At 39.7% G+C, this 16,445-nt stretch overlaps 1 pseudogene; it reads left to right on the plus strand.

Annotated features, from left to right (window-relative positions):
- The first annotated feature begins 354 nt into the window (after nt 1–354).
- LOC143683202 (tetratricopeptide repeat protein 7B pseudogene) lies at nt 355–3,789 on the plus strand (annotated as a pseudogene).
- Nucleotides 3,790–16,445: the final 12,656 nt, after the last annotated feature.

Below are 16,445 nucleotides of genomic sequence, written 5' to 3' on the forward strand. Positions count from 1 at the left end.
GTTAAAAAAAAAAGAAACTAGCCCATTTCTCACAGTAAAAACTTTAAATACTATTGGTATACATGGTGCTTGTTCAAAGTATATGTAAAGGCACTGGATATGGGAGACAGTTCTTTTCACTCATAACTTTTGGTTATTTTTTATTGCGTTTAATTACATTTCTTTATCAATTGTTTATAGACACCTACAATAAATAATGTGTACAAAAAAAGAAAAAAAAAAAGATCCAGATCAAGGGCTGGGAGCCAGAGCCAGAGCCCATGGTGGCTGGGGCATCCCATGGTGTCAGTGGGGCCTGAGGGTGGTTTCCCCCATTCCCAAGCCAGACCACAATGGTGACCAAGCCAGACCACAATGGTGACCAAGAAGGTGGGCTCACGGCTTTCCACCACGATCAAGTGCTGCAGCTCCAAGTACCAGCAGGACCAGATCCCTAAGCTCATTAAACAGCTGTCGGCCAAGCTCACCACCAAGGATGTAATGGCAGAACCCTTCCTTGGAGAGTCAAGGCTGGAGCAGTACCTAAAAGGACACCCTCTGTGGCAGGGAACCAGTCCCCGAGGTCCCAGGCCCCAGCTGACCAAAGTCCACCAGCATCTGACCTCTACTCTATACCCTCTGTACCAAGGGAAACTCAAGTCAGAATTCCCACAAGAATCCAATCTGATAATGGCCAAGTTGAATTGCATGGAAGGAGATTATAAAGAAGTTCTCGACATTTATGTGTGGGTGGGCCTCAATGACTGCCTCTGATGGCTCTCCCTCCCCACAGGTTGTAGATGATTGTGGAAGCCAATGCCACCAAATGACTATGTTTAGAGAGGTTGCTTATTTCCTCTTCTACCAGTAATCTCCACATGGACCCAGAACAGGATGTCATCACTGGTTATGAAAAAGCAGGGGACATCACAATCCTGTACCTCTAGGAGATAGATCAAGTAATACTTACTAATTTCAAAACAGAAGCCCTAAGCCTGGCCCTGATCCCTGTGATCAAGAACTAGGTTTTAATTCCTAATTTCTTTCAATTTATTTATTTATTAAATATAACCACATACAAACACAAACATTCTTACCATATGATCATTCTATTCTTGATATATAATCAGTAACTCACAATATCCTCACATAGTTGTATATTCATCATCATGATCATTTCTTAGAACATTTGCACCAATTCAGAAAAAGAAATAGAAAAAAATTCATACATACCATACCCCTTACCCCTCCCTTTCATTGATCACTAGTATTTCAATCTACCAAATTTATTTTAACATTTGTTCTCCCTATTATATATTTATTTTTAATCAATATATTTTATGCATCTGTCAATAAGATTTTCACAGACACAAGGTTTTCACAATCACACAGTCACACTGCAAAAGCTATATCATAATACAATCATCTTCAAGAAACATGGATAATGGAACACAGCTCCACATTTTCAGGCAATTCCCTCCAGCCTTTCTGTTACACCTTAACTAAAAAGGTGATATCTATTTAATGCATAAGAATAACCTCCAGGATAACCTCTTGACTCTGTTTGGAATCTCTCAGCCATTGACATTTTATTTTGTCTCATTCTGCTCTTCCCCTTTTTGGTCGAGAAGGTTTTCTCAATCCCTTGATGCTGAGTCCCAGCTCATTCTAGAATTTCTGTCCCATGGAAAGGTCCACACCCCTGGGAATCATGTCCACATAGACAGGGGGAGGGTGGTGAGTTTGCTTGTTGTGTTGGCTGGAGAGAGAGGCCACATCTGAGCAACAAAAGAGGTTCTGTTGGGGGTGACTCCTAAGTCTAATTTTAAGTAGGCTTAGTCTATCCTTTGTGGGGTTAAGTTTCATATGAACAAAACCCCAAGATTGGGTGCTCAGCCTATTGCTTTGGTTGTCCCCACTACTTGTGAGAATATCAAGAATTCTCCACTCAGGGAAGTTAAATTTTCTGCCTTTCCTGTCATTCCCCAAGGGGACTTTGCAAATACTTTTTTATTCACTGTTCAAATCATTATGGGATTTATCAGAACATCACTGTGGACAAACCTGCAAAATCTCATGCTCTACTCAAGTTTCCATGTACTGTATGGTGTTCAATTAAGCTGTCCTGCTTAATTCTTAATTTCTTAAAACCAATATCTTTTAGGAAATTAATGCAGTCTCCAGAGGCAGGAAATCCATATTTGCTTACTGGAATTGTTTGCTAGGTCCATCTTCTCTGGCAAGTTCTTCAGCATCCTTTTTGGAAGCATTCTGCAGCCAAGAAAGCAGGCCTTTCCTCATCTACTCCTTTTTGGGCTAAAGATCTCAGAGTTAGCTGCTCACCTTAATTCAGGGAAAGCAAATGAAGAAATGCTTCTGTCATTGAACTCAACATAGAATAATCTATTTGATTAATTCTTAATGATCATCCACATTGTGATGACAATTGGTATTTGATAATAATAAAATAAAATAAACTGGATCTTCTTCTTTGGAGAAAGAAAAAAAGGAAAGAAGGAAGGAAAGAGGTTTTTTCCTAGAAACAGGACTTCAGAGAACCCATGTTCTCTATTTCAAAAGTGGGAACTTGACAAGAGTAGGGAGAGTTAGAGAGGTTCATAGAGCAGTTGAAACAAGAACAACTCAAAACCTGTGGGTGGGGATAGCCAGGAAATTGGCAGAGATCTTGCTGGGGGGTGTGAGCAGAGCTGCTGAAACCCTCTGGAGGACCCACCATACCAGTCATCTCTGGACAATTCTGACTGGAAAGGTGCAAACACGAAAACCTGTATCCTCACTCGGAGAACCCGTGTGAACTCGAGGGAGAACAGTTTTGTCCTCAAGAAACTACTGAAGAAGCCCCATTGTTATTTCTGGTTAGTGAATTAATGTTCAATCAGGATGCCATGCTGAGTAGATCCCTGAGCCCGAGAGTGACAGCCTCTTCAGTTTGCAGAGCGCATCTGTTGTCTACAGTTTGCTGACCATCATTCTGGGAAGAAGAGCTTGGTACTAGATGCTCACAGATTGTTTAGAAAAATCCATGAAGTTTGCCTTTGAGGAGTTCCACTTCTGGTACTGGTTTGCCCTGTCACTGATTGTGGCTGGAAAATCCGCTCGTGCCATGAAGATGTTGAAAGAGAGGATCCATCTGAAGCCCAGATTTGAAACTGTTGTGTACCCCAGAAAAAAACATGTTCTTTAATCCTCATTCAATATTGTTGAGTGGGATCTTTTTTACTAAGTTGTTTCCATGGTGATGTGACCCATCCAGCTGTAGGTGGGACCTTTCGGATTAGGTGGTTTCCAGGGAGGTGTGTCCTTACCCATTCAAGTTGGGGCTGCTTACTGGAGTCCTTTGAGAGGGAACCATTTTGGAAAAAGCTTCAGAGCCCTCAGAGCCAGAGACTTTTTGGAGATGCAGAAGGAAAGTGCCCTGCTCCCCTCCTGGGAAAGTCTTATGAAATGCAAAGCCAGGAGAGAAAGCTGGCTGACATCACCATATGCCTTCCCAGCTGATAGAGGTGTTCCAGACAGCATCAATCTTTTGTGACTGAAGGTAACCTCTTACTGGTGCCTTTATGTGGACATTTTCACAGTCTTAGAATTGTAAACTTGTAATCCAATAAATTCCCTTTTTAGAAGCCGTTCCATTTCTAGTATATTGCATTCAAGCAGTTTTAGCAAATCTGGTGATGCCACCATCTCCTTCCTTGCCATGAGGCTGTGTGTGAGCTCCCTTCACTGGTCAGAAGAGGCTGAAAAATTTGGAAAACTGTTGTCAATGTGGGAGAGAAAAGTCAGAGTTGACAAGGATGTGGAGAAATAGGAACTCTTGGGCATTGTTGAATGGAATGTAAAAATCTTGTGGAAAAGACTTTGGCAGTTCCTCAGAAAGTGGATGACAGAATTACTACATAACCCAGCAATCCCACTCCTAGTTATGTACCCCAAAGAATTGAAGGCAGGGCCTCAAACATATAAGTATTTATGTACTTATATTGCATTATTCACAATAGTCAAAAGGTGAAGCAGATAAGTGGATAAACAAAATGTGGTATATGCACTCAACAGAATATTACTGTCTTAAAAAGGAATGAAGTTTTGATACATGTGACAATTTGGATGAACCTTGAAAACATCATTTTGAGTGAAATAAGCCAGACACAAAAGGACAAATGTTATATGATTTCTTATACAATATAAAATATTATATGAAATATCTAGCATAATCAAATTCATAGAGACAAAAAGAGATTAGCAGGGGCTGTAGGGAGGAGGTATAGGGAGTCATCACTTAATGAATCAAGAGTTTCTAAAAAAGGTTTTAGTAGTGGAAGTTTATGATGGTAGCACAATATTGTAATTGTAATTGATGCCAATGAATTGCACACCTAAAAAAATTAAAATGGCAAATTTTATGTCATATATATGTGTGTTAGTTTGATAGCTGCTGGAATTCAATATACCAGAACTGGAACAGCTTTCAAAAAGGAGAATTTAATAAGTTACTAGTTTACAGTTCTAAGAAAGTGAAAGTGTCCAAATTAAAGTACCTAGAGGTTACCTTCACTCAAGAAAGGCCAATGGGTCAGGAACACCTTCGTCAACTGGGTTGTCATGTGGCTGCATCTGCTGGTCTCTTGCTCCTGGACTCTGCTGCTTCCAGCCTCTGTTCCTGTGGGGGTTCCGCACTTTACCTTTCCAGGGCTGGCTTTCATCTCTTGGCTTCCCTTGGCTCTCTCCAGCTTCTAACTTGCTTAACATCTCATGGTAAAGTCTGCTGGTTTCGAAACATCTCCAAACATCCATGTCTCGGTTCTCTATGTGTCTGCATCTGTATCAGCTCTGGTGTGAAGTTTCTATCAGCTCTGAGATATCTGTCATTTCTGTAGACTCTGTCTGCTGTGAAGTTTCTCTCCAAAATGTTTCCTCTTTTAAAGGATTCCAGTAAACTAATCAAGACCCACTTGGAATGGGTGGAGTCTCATATCCATCTAATCAAAAGTTAATACCGAACCTTTAGCTAATGAGGTTGAACTCCAATGTAAGGGAATAGATAGGACTGAAGGTGGTTCTCTATTGGGTCTTTAAGTAATATTACCATATTGAAGATGAACATGATTGAAAGGGGTGTATGGACCTACATGTCCCAGTGATTAACAATAGAAATATGAATTCATTCTTGCAAGAATTACTTCAAAGATCCGATTCTTGTACAAAGAGTGTTTAAGTCCAGCGCACAAGGGGGAAACTGCTATTGCATGCTATGAGCTATGTTCAAAAGGAGGCCACCAGCACTACCACAGCAACAGGAGAGGTAAATAATTGGGGTAGGGACAAGAGTGAAGAGGAGGTTTAGATTTCCTATTTGGTGATGGTGTGTTTATTGGTTTTCTTTCTCTTGGGGACAATGAAATTATCTAAAATTGAGAATGTTGATGGACTGTGGACTTTGAGCCCTATACATGATGCCCAATGAATGCAGGTGGCTGAAGGATGCACTGAGGAAGAAGTAGATTAGCAAACGATGATGTATGCTTATGAACAAAAGTTGTGCTGCTACAAAAAAGAACGAAGTTGTGAGGTATGCAACAATAAACATGTAGGATATTTGGTGAGACAAAATAAGCCAGAAACAAAAGAACAAGAATGGTATGGTCACCTTTAGAAAATACTTATAAGAAAACAGGAGCCTAGATTGTAAGCTTTTAGAGCAGATGCATTAAGTCCGGAGTGATGATTACTATTTCTGGATTTTGAGAGGTTGTTTTTTATATATAACCTGATATTTAGAGATAAGAATGAAGCTGAACAGGTTGGGGTTAAAGTAACTCAGAACATAGTGGTAAGGAAGACAGTATCTATATTTTAGAACCACACATACTTTTTGAGGCCAATGGAAGAAAGGTTTATTTGGTTTGGAACTTAAATTTTCTGTAGTGCATAATCTAATTCAATCTATCTGTATAGCTCATTTGAACAATTGAAACACAGGGAGCACAGAATAAGAAATAGGTCCTTTAATCCTGTATAGATTATTATAATGCCTGGATACATCCTAGAGTATATTAAGCAGATAATCAAAAAGTATTGGCAAAGTCCCCTGAGGAATGGGAGAAAAACATGGAACTATTAATCCTGACCATCAGGGAATTCCCTAATACTGTGTCAAACTTTAGGGACATCCAAATCAATAGGCCATGCCCTTGAGCGTGAGGCTTACTCTTACTTAAGTGTGAAGCTTATGTAGGTAGCAGAGAAGCTTAGCCTACCTATAGGAATGCCTAAGAGTTACTTCTGGAGGACCTCTGTTGTTGCTCAGTTGTGGCCTCAGTCTCTCTAAGCCCAACTTTGCAAGTGAAATCATTGCCCTCCCCCCTACGTGGGATATGAAATCCAGGGGTGAAAGTCTCCCTGCAACATGGAAGAGGACTCCCAGGGATTAATCTAGACCCGGCACTGTGAGATCAACAACTCCATCCTGACCAAAAGGGGGAAAAAGTGTAATTAATAAAGTATCAGTGGCAGAGAGAGTTCAAATAGAGTCGAAAGGTTACTCTGGAGGTTGCTCTTATACAAGCTTCAGGTAGATCTTGCTACCTATCATAATGTGTCAAATCCTAACCAAAACCATTCCAGCTAATATTAAAGAACTCCCGGGGCAATATATAAAATTCTACAAAGATTGAATGCACTAGAGTAACTTTCCAGAAACCTACAAGCTCTAGATGGGTCCTTGGACCAGATAAGTCCTGAAACCTAGAGGGCCCAGCCTCTCCAGAACATCAGCTAGTTCCATCCCCCTACCCCATATTAGTGACAGACCCTTCTAATATGAAAAATTTAGAATTGCTATAGCCCAAATACCCCTAAAGAGAGGGATGGAAATATCAAAGGTGATAGTGGAGTTATACAGAGAAGATAGGATTTAACAATGAATATGAATGCTGTATCATTAAATTGATTATCTTGTTTAGTCTCCAGTATTTTAGAGCAGCTGGAAGTAAAAATCTAAAATTGTGAAATTGTAACCCACATCAAACTCTGACATATGTTCTACAACTAATATTGGTGCTGTGCTTTGAAATTTATAGCTTTTTTGCATATATGTTATTTTCCACAAAAAAAAGAAGGAAAAAAATCTAATGTGATGATTAAAAAAAAAAAAACAACATTTAAGCCCTCTAGCCTCCTATATTCTGGAGCAGCTAGAAGAAAAAATCTAAGAGGATCATATGGGAGCCCATGACAAACTCTGGGATCTTTCCAGTAACTACTTGTGAAGAGTGTTTTGAAAACTATTGCTTTTTTATTTCTTTGCTTTGTATATATGTTATAGTATACAATAAAAAAGTTTTTAAAAAAGTTAATATCCACAATTAGGTGTGTCACTTCTCCACGGAGACAACCTTATCAGGGCTTCTACATGCAATGTGAATCAGGATTAAAAGAACCCTATAAATAAAAACTCCTCTTGCTGTGATCAATGGAAGTCTTTGAAGAGATAAAAACATCTTAAGGAATCCATGGAAAGCTAGAATAGATAGATTCTGGGCTGAAATTTTTAGAACCATGGATTATTCTACTAAGGGAACTGGTGCTGTTTGGAAGCTCACAAGCCAAGAATTTACCACTGCTGACTCTTGAAGCATAAAACCAGTGCAAGATGCCTGTTCTAGTTTGCTAGCATCACCTTAAACAATATTAAGGTGCAAAAAATTCTCTTCTGGCTGTGGACCTGTGAGTCTCAAAACAAGTTGTCTGGTGCCAATATGCAAAGGAGGGACAGTCACAGGATCCATAGAGAGAAATTGGAAGGAAAACCTGCAGGGAAAACACCATTGGATTTCAAAGTCTGAAAGTCATTTATCCTTCAGCTTTAGAAAGTGGCAGTCCCACCCTTTCCTATGCAGTGGCCTATGCAGTGGCCCGCCTCTTTCCAAATCAACCTCGGGAAATATTGAGGAGATCACCTTTTTCTCGGCTCCACTCTCTCCAGGCATAGGGGCCACCCCTGGGCTCTCTGCCATTTCCAGGGCACATGCTCAACCCCTCCATATGGTGGCAGCCAGTCTCTCCCCAGTCCCCAAGGAGCATGCTATATCTTTTCCAAGGCCTGAGGCTGCACAACTCTTCCACTGCAATGAGATGGGAGACTCATCCTCTGCCCTCAGGGCAAACTCACCCGCTCCATGTACATGGGTGGGCCCACTCTCCTGGCCGAAGTTTCTTGGCTTCAGACCTGAGCTTCCATGGTCCTCACTCTGCAAACTCCAATTTGTCCCTTTGTGTCCCCCTTTGTCCAGATTGGCAGTGGTTCCATTTATACCAACAGTCTCTTCCAGCACTCCAGGACTTCTCCATCATTCTCGTCACAGTTCCTCAAAAATCTTCCCCTTAGGCATCAAAAAAACTGTTTCAACATATCTGGTATTTGCAAACCACACTCTCTGGTACCAAAATCTGTTCTAGTTTGCTAGCTGCCAGAATGCAACTCACCAGAGATGGATTGGCTTTTAATGAAAAGGGATTTATTTTGTTAGTTCTTTAGAGGAAAAAGGCAGATAACTTTCAACTGAGGTTCTTTCTTACGTGGGAAGGCACAGGGTGATCTCTGTTGGCCTTCTTTCCAGGTCTCTGGGTTCCAACAACTTTCCCCAGGGTGATTTCTTTATGCATCTCCAAAGGCCTGGGCTGAGCTGCGAGTGCTGAGATGAGGTATGCTGAGCTGCTTGGGCTGTGCTACATTGATCTCTCTCATTTAAGCACCAACCAATGAAATCAAACATCATTCATTGCAGCAGATACACCTCCTAGCCCACTGCAGATGTAATCAGCAACAGATGAGTTCACATACCACTGGCTAATGGCCACAGCAACAGAACTAGGTGCCTTTACCTGGCCAAGCTGACAAATGAGTCTAACTACCACAATGCCCATGCCCATACTTTCTTGTGAAAATGCATCTGAATGATAGAGCACAAATCATATGTCTGCATCTAGATAAAAGGGATCCTGGGAAATAGTTTTTATATTCAATATAGAAAGGTTGGATTCATACTGTATAAAATTATCAAAAATTTACTGAGTGATAGTAAATGACAGATTTTCATTAGAAAATGAACCAACATTTTCGTAAAGAAATAATAGGGGGAACAAAGGTTAAAATGAATTGGGTAGATGGAAATACTAGTGGTCAATGAGAGGAAGGGGTAAGAGGTATGGGGTGTATGACTTTTTCCTATCCTTTTTTTTACTTCTTTTTCTGGAGTGATGCAAATGTTCAAAAAAATGATCATGGTGATGAATACGCAACTATGTGATGTTATTGTAAGCCAGTGATTGCATACCATGTATGGTATGGTTTTATCATTTGTATGTTGTTTTATCAATTAAAAAAAAAAAGACCATGACCTTTTCTGGGGTACATAACAGCTCCAAACTACCATACTCTGAACCTGAAATAAGCATGTTTGTTCCACGTGCAAAAGAAAAATTCATTCCATCACAATATCACAAGAGCCTTAGATCATTTCAGCAAAAATATTAAGTACAAATTCTCATCAAAATCAGTTTCAGTCATGGTCTGTCCTAAGGCAAAATTCTCCTCTGGCTGTGAACCTGTGAAACTTAGAACACATTATCTACTTTCAATATACAAAGGAGAGAGTGGCGGTTCCTCCCTTTCCAAGGGCTTGCTCAGAAGCCCTGCTGTCCCCAAACACAGGGTGAGGGCTCCAACATCTCCAAACATTGGGGAGATGGCCATGCTCACCATTCCACTTTCCTCAAGAATCTGGGTAGCAGCCAGATTCTTTTCCATCTCTGGGACACAGGCTCAACTCTCTCTGAACAGTGGAGTAGTGGCCAAGCTGTTCCCAGTCCCTGGGAAATCTGCTCCACCCTCTCTAAGGCCTGGGGCGACAGCATTCTTCCTGATCAATGGGGGACAACCAAGCTCCCCTCAATTCCCCAGGCATCTGAGAGCCCTGGGGTGGTAACCCTCTTCCTGAACAACAGGGCAGAAGGCCCACCCTCTGCAAACTCCAGGGCACGCTTGCCCATTCCACATGCATGGGTGAGTCCACTCTCCTGCTCCAGACCTCAGTTTCTATGATTTTGCCTTTGAAGTCATTTTTTTCCTTCCATCTGTCCCTTTTCTGTTCATTTTAGTTCAGGCTAGCAGTGGTTCTGTGTATACAGATCCCACAACAAACTTGTTGGTTTTGCATTCAGCATACAGGGGGTCACAACCATCAGTCAATAGTACTTTCCACAGATCCTTTCTGGATATCTCCATTTCCAATCCTGGCTTGCCCTGAAATGGCTTCCACGTTGGTTGAATCCTCACATGGGGTACTAGTCTCTTGGAACTCACTTTCCAAAGGCTCAGAATTTTCCAAACTATCTGTGATGGTTAAGTTCATGTATCAACTTGACCAGTGATGGTGCCCAGGTCAGGCAAGTACTGGCCTAACTTATAGCAAAGACATTTCATAGACTTAAATCATCAGTTAGTTGACTGCATCTGCAGCTGGTTATTTCTATCATCAACTAAGGGAGTGCCTTCCACAATGAGAGACATTTAATTCAATCAGTTGAAATCTTTAAAAAGAGAAGTCATGAATTCAACAGTCAGAAGAGAGAATTTTTATCTCTAGTTCATCCAGCCAGCTTTCCTGGGGAATTCATTGAAAACATTCATTGGAGCTACCAGCTTCCAGCCTGCATATGGAATTTGGACTCTTGCATCCACCCAGTTGTATATCACACTTTTATAAAATCTTGTATTTTTACAGATATCTCCTGATGGTTCTGTTTCCCTAGAGAACCCTGACTGACTAAGAAAAAGTAACAAGGAATTTGCAGGAGTGAGGAAACCTACATAGAGAGAGCTTTGCAAAAATATAGGAAATAGGAAAGGAGAGAAAATAAAAGGAACAACTAGAATAAAGGATGAGGGAAGAATTGGGGGGGAGCAGAAGATGGAAGAGGTAGGAGAAGGAAAGAAAAAGGGAAGCAGAAAGCAATACAAAGAGAGAGAGCAGATAGAAAGAGAAACATAAAAACACAAATAAAGAAAGACATGGTGTGCCAGTTTGAAACTGTTGTGTATTCCAGAAAAGCCATGCTCTTTAATCATCATCCAATATTGCTGAGTGGATAAGTGCATGGAATCATGAATAGGGAGTAAGATTTTGTTGGTTTGTCCAGGTTAATGTGATGCCTCAATAATTCCCAGAGTGATGTGAGCAGTGAAAAAAGAAGCATTTGCAAAATCCCCTTAGGGGAATGAGGAGAAAGGAGGAAATATTCAACTTCCACATTTGGGGACAACCAAATCAATAGGCCAAGATCTCAATCTTGGGGTTCACCACTAAGGAAATTATTCCTGCAAAGGATAGGCTAAGCCCACTTAAAATTAGGCCTAAGATAAGAGTCACCCCCAAGAGAACCTCTTTTGTTGTTCAGATGTGTCCTCTCTCTCCAGCCAAGACAACAAGAAAATTCACCACCCTCCCCCTGTCTACATGGGACATGACTCCCAGGGGTGTGGACCTTCCTGGCAACGTGGGACAGAAATCCTAGAATGAGCTGAGACTCAGCATCAAGAGATTGAGAAAACCTTCTCAACCAAAAGGGGGAAGAGTGAAATGAGACGAAGTGTCAATGGCTGAGAGATTCCAGAGTCTAGAGGTTATCCTGGAGGTTATTCTTATGCATTAAGTAGATATCACCTTGTTATTCAAGATATAATGGAGAGGCTGGAGGTAACTGCCTGAAAATGTAGAGCTGTGTTCCAGTAGCTGTCTTTCTTGAAGATGATTGTGTAATGATATAGCTTTCACAATGTGACTGTGTAATTGTGAAAACCTTGTGTCTGATGCTCCTTTCATCTACCTTGTCAACACATGAGTAGAACATATGGAATAAAAATAAATAATAGGGGGAACAAATATTAAAATAAATTTAGTTTGAAATGCTAGTGATCAATGAAATGGAGGGGTAAGGGATATGGTATGTATAGATTTTTTTTCTGTTTTCATTTTATTTCTTTTTCTGGATAGATGCAAATGTTCCAAGAAATGATCATGATGATGAATATGCAACTATGTGATGGTATTGTGAATTACTGATTATATATGTAGAATGGAATGATCAAAATAGGAATGTTTGCATTTGTTAGGTGTTTTATGGTATTTAAAAAAATAAATTTAAAAAATTAGGCCTAGGAGTCCCTCCCAGAGCACCTCTTTTGCTGCTCAGATTTGGCCTCTCTTGCTAAGCCAACTCAGCATACGAACTCACTGCCTTCCTTCCTACATGGGACATGACTCCCAGGGGTTTAAGTCTCCCTGGCACCATGAGACAGAAAGCCTGGGATAAGCCAGGACTCAGCATCAAGAGATTGAGAAAGCCTTCTTGACCAAAAAGGGGAAGAGAGAAATGAGAAAAAATAAAGTTTCAGTGGCTAAGATATTTCAAACAGAGGTGAGAGGTTATCCTGGAAGTTATTTTTATGCATTATATAGATATCCCTTTTTAATTTATAGCGTTTGGGAGTGGCTGGAGGGCTGGAGCTCAACCTGAAATTGTTGAGCTGTGTTCCAGTAGCCTAGAATCTTGAAGATGATTGTATAAAGATATATTGTTTACAATGTGATGGTGTGATTGTGAGAACCTTGTGTCTGATACTCCTTATATCCAGGGTATGGACAGATAAGTAAAAAATATGGATATAAATAAATAAATAATAAGGGAGCAAAGGGATAAAATAATTAGGGTAGATGAAAACACTAGTGGTCAATGATAGGAAGAGGTAAGGTGTATGGTATGTATGAGTTTTTTCTTTCTATTTTTTTTCTGGAGTGATGCAAATGTTCTAAAAAGTGATCATGGTGATGAATACACAACTATGTGATGATACTGTGAGCCAATGATTGTGCATCACATATAGAAAGTATGTGTGAAGATCATTCTCAATAAAAATTTTTTTTAAAAAAAGATATTGCTGGGTCGGATCTTTTTTATTATATCCAAGGAGATGTGACTCACCCAATTGTGGATGGTAACTTTTGATTAGATGGTTTCCATGGAGATAGTCCCTTTAAGAGGGAACCATTTTGGAAAAAGCTCAGAGCTGACGGAGCCCACTCAGCCAGGGACCTTTGAGATGCAGAAGGAAAATGCCCCTGGGGAAACCTTATGAAATGAGGAGAGAAAGCTATCAGACACTGTCATGTGCCTCCCAGCTGATAAAGGTGTCCAGAAGCCAGAGACCCCAGTAGATACTAGCCAGGTGCCTTCCCAGCAGACAGAAGGGTTCTGGACAGCATCAGCCTTTCTTGAGTGAAGGTACCTCTTGTTGGTGCCTTAATTTGTATATTTTCATGGCCTTAGAACTGTAAATTCACAACCTAATAAATTCCCTTTTTTTTAAAGCCATCCCATTTCTGGCATATTGCATTCCAGCAGCTTACGTGAGCCAGAGAAAGTCACGAACTATTAGGTAAAGATAGATGTAAAAGATGGGATTTTTATAAAAAGACAAGGAATAGGGTATTAAGAGAAGAGGAAGAAATAGAAACATTTTGGATAGTTTACCCCTGCTGGAAATTATACATTTTTGTATATTAATTACTATCCACTTTGGAGTTCAGCAAAATATTTCTAAAAATTGGGCAGGTTTTTACGAACATGACTGCTGCATACTGGAAACACTGTTCATATCATTTCTCAAAGGGAGCTCTAGGTCTTTTTCAGTCTCTGAGGGGCTGTTTTTAAAGAGGAAGTCAAAGGATTCTGTGCCAACCCTGCTATTTCCTGGTTTAAAACCCAAGCCTTCAACTTCTGGCCTGCTGAGCTATGGGGAAGGACTGGTCTTTTTCCACCATCCTGACCAAAGGATTCAGTGCACTTGAGATTCTAACCAGGTGGAGGCTTACACAATTAGTCATCTTGTGCCGGTCATTGAAGTCTCATTAATTCTTGCCAGTCATAGATGGCAATGTGCACTTGACCTCTGCCTTTGACTTAATTGTGACTGCGGTTAAAGCTAAAAGTAATTAATTATACAATTGATATGTCCAAGCTTAATTCCACCAAAATTACATCATGAAACTGGGGCGTTACTGAAGGATGGCTGACAAGAAGAAAACTGGAACGAAAGCCTCCATATGTACTTAACTCTTGCATGAGTCACACTCAAGAGTCACAAGTCAAGGGAAGACTTTCTTGACTTTATGGTTATCCAAACAAATGAATTTCTGATCATGGGACCACAGCTAAAAATTGGACATTCGATTGTGAAAACCCTGTGTTTAATGTTCCTTTTATCTCAGATATGGACAGATGAGTAAAAAATATGGATAAAAAATAAACAAATAACAGGGGGACAAAGTTTAAAATTAATTAAGGAGACTGAAGTACTAGTGGTCAATGAGAGGGAGGGGTGAGGGGTATGGGATGTATGAGTTTTTTCTTTTTTCTCTTTTACTTCTTTTTCTGGACGATGGAAATGTTAAAAAAAATGATCATGGTGATGAATACACAACTATGTGATGATATTGTGAACCATTGACTGTACACCATGTATGGAGTGTTTGTATGTTAAGAGTGTTTGTATATGTGTATGCTAATTTTTATCAATAAAAATTTTTTTTAATAGGATATTTTTACTCTAGGCTGGGGGATACTCTCCTTTCTTCAGAACAAGTCTGTACATGTTGGCAGAGTGGTCACCAACAGTGGCACCTTTTTAATCTCTTGTAGAAACTAAAAGCAAAAAAATGGCTTTGAAGGTTCTGGATACTGGAAGTAAGAGGAAAGTTTGTATTTCCAAAATTGCTAAATAACTTTTAACCAAAATGAGTTTAAGAAATAAAAAGTACCTATATTTCCATTTCATCTTCTGAGTCCCATTTATCAAAAGGGTCTTTTTTTCCCCACATGACTAAACATTTTCAGAAATTGTATATCTCTAGTGATAAGAGTTAGGATTAGAAAGAAATGGTGTGAAAACCTTGTTTCTGGTGCTCTTTTTACCCAGGGTATGGACAGATGAGTAAATAAATGAGGATAAAAATAAATAAATAATAGGGGGAACAAGGGATAAAATAAATTGGGTAGATTGAAATACCAGTGGGCAATGAGAGGGAGGGGTAAAGAATATGTGGTGTATAAGTTTTTTCTTTTTCCTTTGTATTTCTTTTTCTGGAGTGATGCAAATATTCTAAAAATGATCAGGTGATGAAAACCTAACTATGTAATGATATTGTGAAACACTGATTATACACCATGTATGGACTGTATATGTGTAAAGATTTGTCAATAAAAATATTTTTTAAATAAATAAATAAATAATGCATTTGTATTAGAACTTTCTTTTTCTGTCTGAATGAACCTCTAAATTCATTCCTGTAACTAAATAGTGCCAAGCCTGGGCCAGGTGTTGTCTTTCTCTCTGTCCATCTCAGTCTGTCTGTGAGCTAAAGGATACAAATTTCAGGTCTCTCAAGAATTCCACTCCCGAGCGATCTCAACACCCAGGCTAAAGGATGGCATTTACAGGATGTAGACAATTAGTCATTCAACAATATCCACTGAACACCTACTATGGGACAGGGCGCCACAGAAAATAACTAAGTCTCACATGGTCATGGTGTGAAATGAGAGACACAAAGTCATGATCTGATCTCTAACTGGGAGAATATCTCTGTCCCTGAGAATCATGGAGTCTCCTTGGAATGGCCTGTAAATGATGCTTAAGGTGGCTAAGAACAAAGACTCGACCATGTGTTGAATATAAGGAGTTCAGGACAAAGAACGAAAGAAGCAAAGATATTTGAAGACAGTTAGCTGTGTTTACCCACCCGGCCAAATTGTCAGCAGTACCACCATCATTTAGATAATGGAATCATAGTACTATGGTTTATAATCAGAAACACAAAATGATAAATTAAAGTATTAGAATCCAGTTTAAGTTGAAGAAGCGATCAGACTTCAACTAGAGATATGGACGGGGCTGATCTGGCTAGGACTAGGTAAAGGACGATATGGTCTATATTTTAAATCTTCACCTTCCATTTGAGATCGAAGGAAGAGATATTTATTTGGTGCAAAGTTTATATTTTTAGTAATGCATTATCTAATTCAGCTTGCATATGGTCAGTTTATTTGAACACCATAATTATATGGAATCTTGAATAGGGAGTGAGATCTCGTTGGTTTGTACAGGCTAGTGTGGTACCCCAATATCTTCCAGAGTAATTTGGGCAGTTTTTGGAGCAAATAGAGGGAAAAATCTGAGTTATTTGAATGGTAGCCCATGAAAAACGCTGGTATCTGTTCTCTAACTAATTGTTGAAGCGTGCTTTGAAAATTATTACTTTTTTCTTTCTTTGCTTTGTATACGTTATATTTTACACTAGAAAAAAAGTTTTTAAAAAGTATTGCAAAGTCCC

This window comes from Tamandua tetradactyla, chromosome 5, assembly GCF_023851605.1.
Source record: "Tamandua tetradactyla isolate mTamTet1 chromosome 5, mTamTet1.pri, whole genome shotgun sequence".
In the NCBI taxonomy this organism is placed as follows: domain Eukaryota; kingdom Metazoa; phylum Chordata; class Mammalia; order Pilosa; family Myrmecophagidae; genus Tamandua; species Tamandua tetradactyla.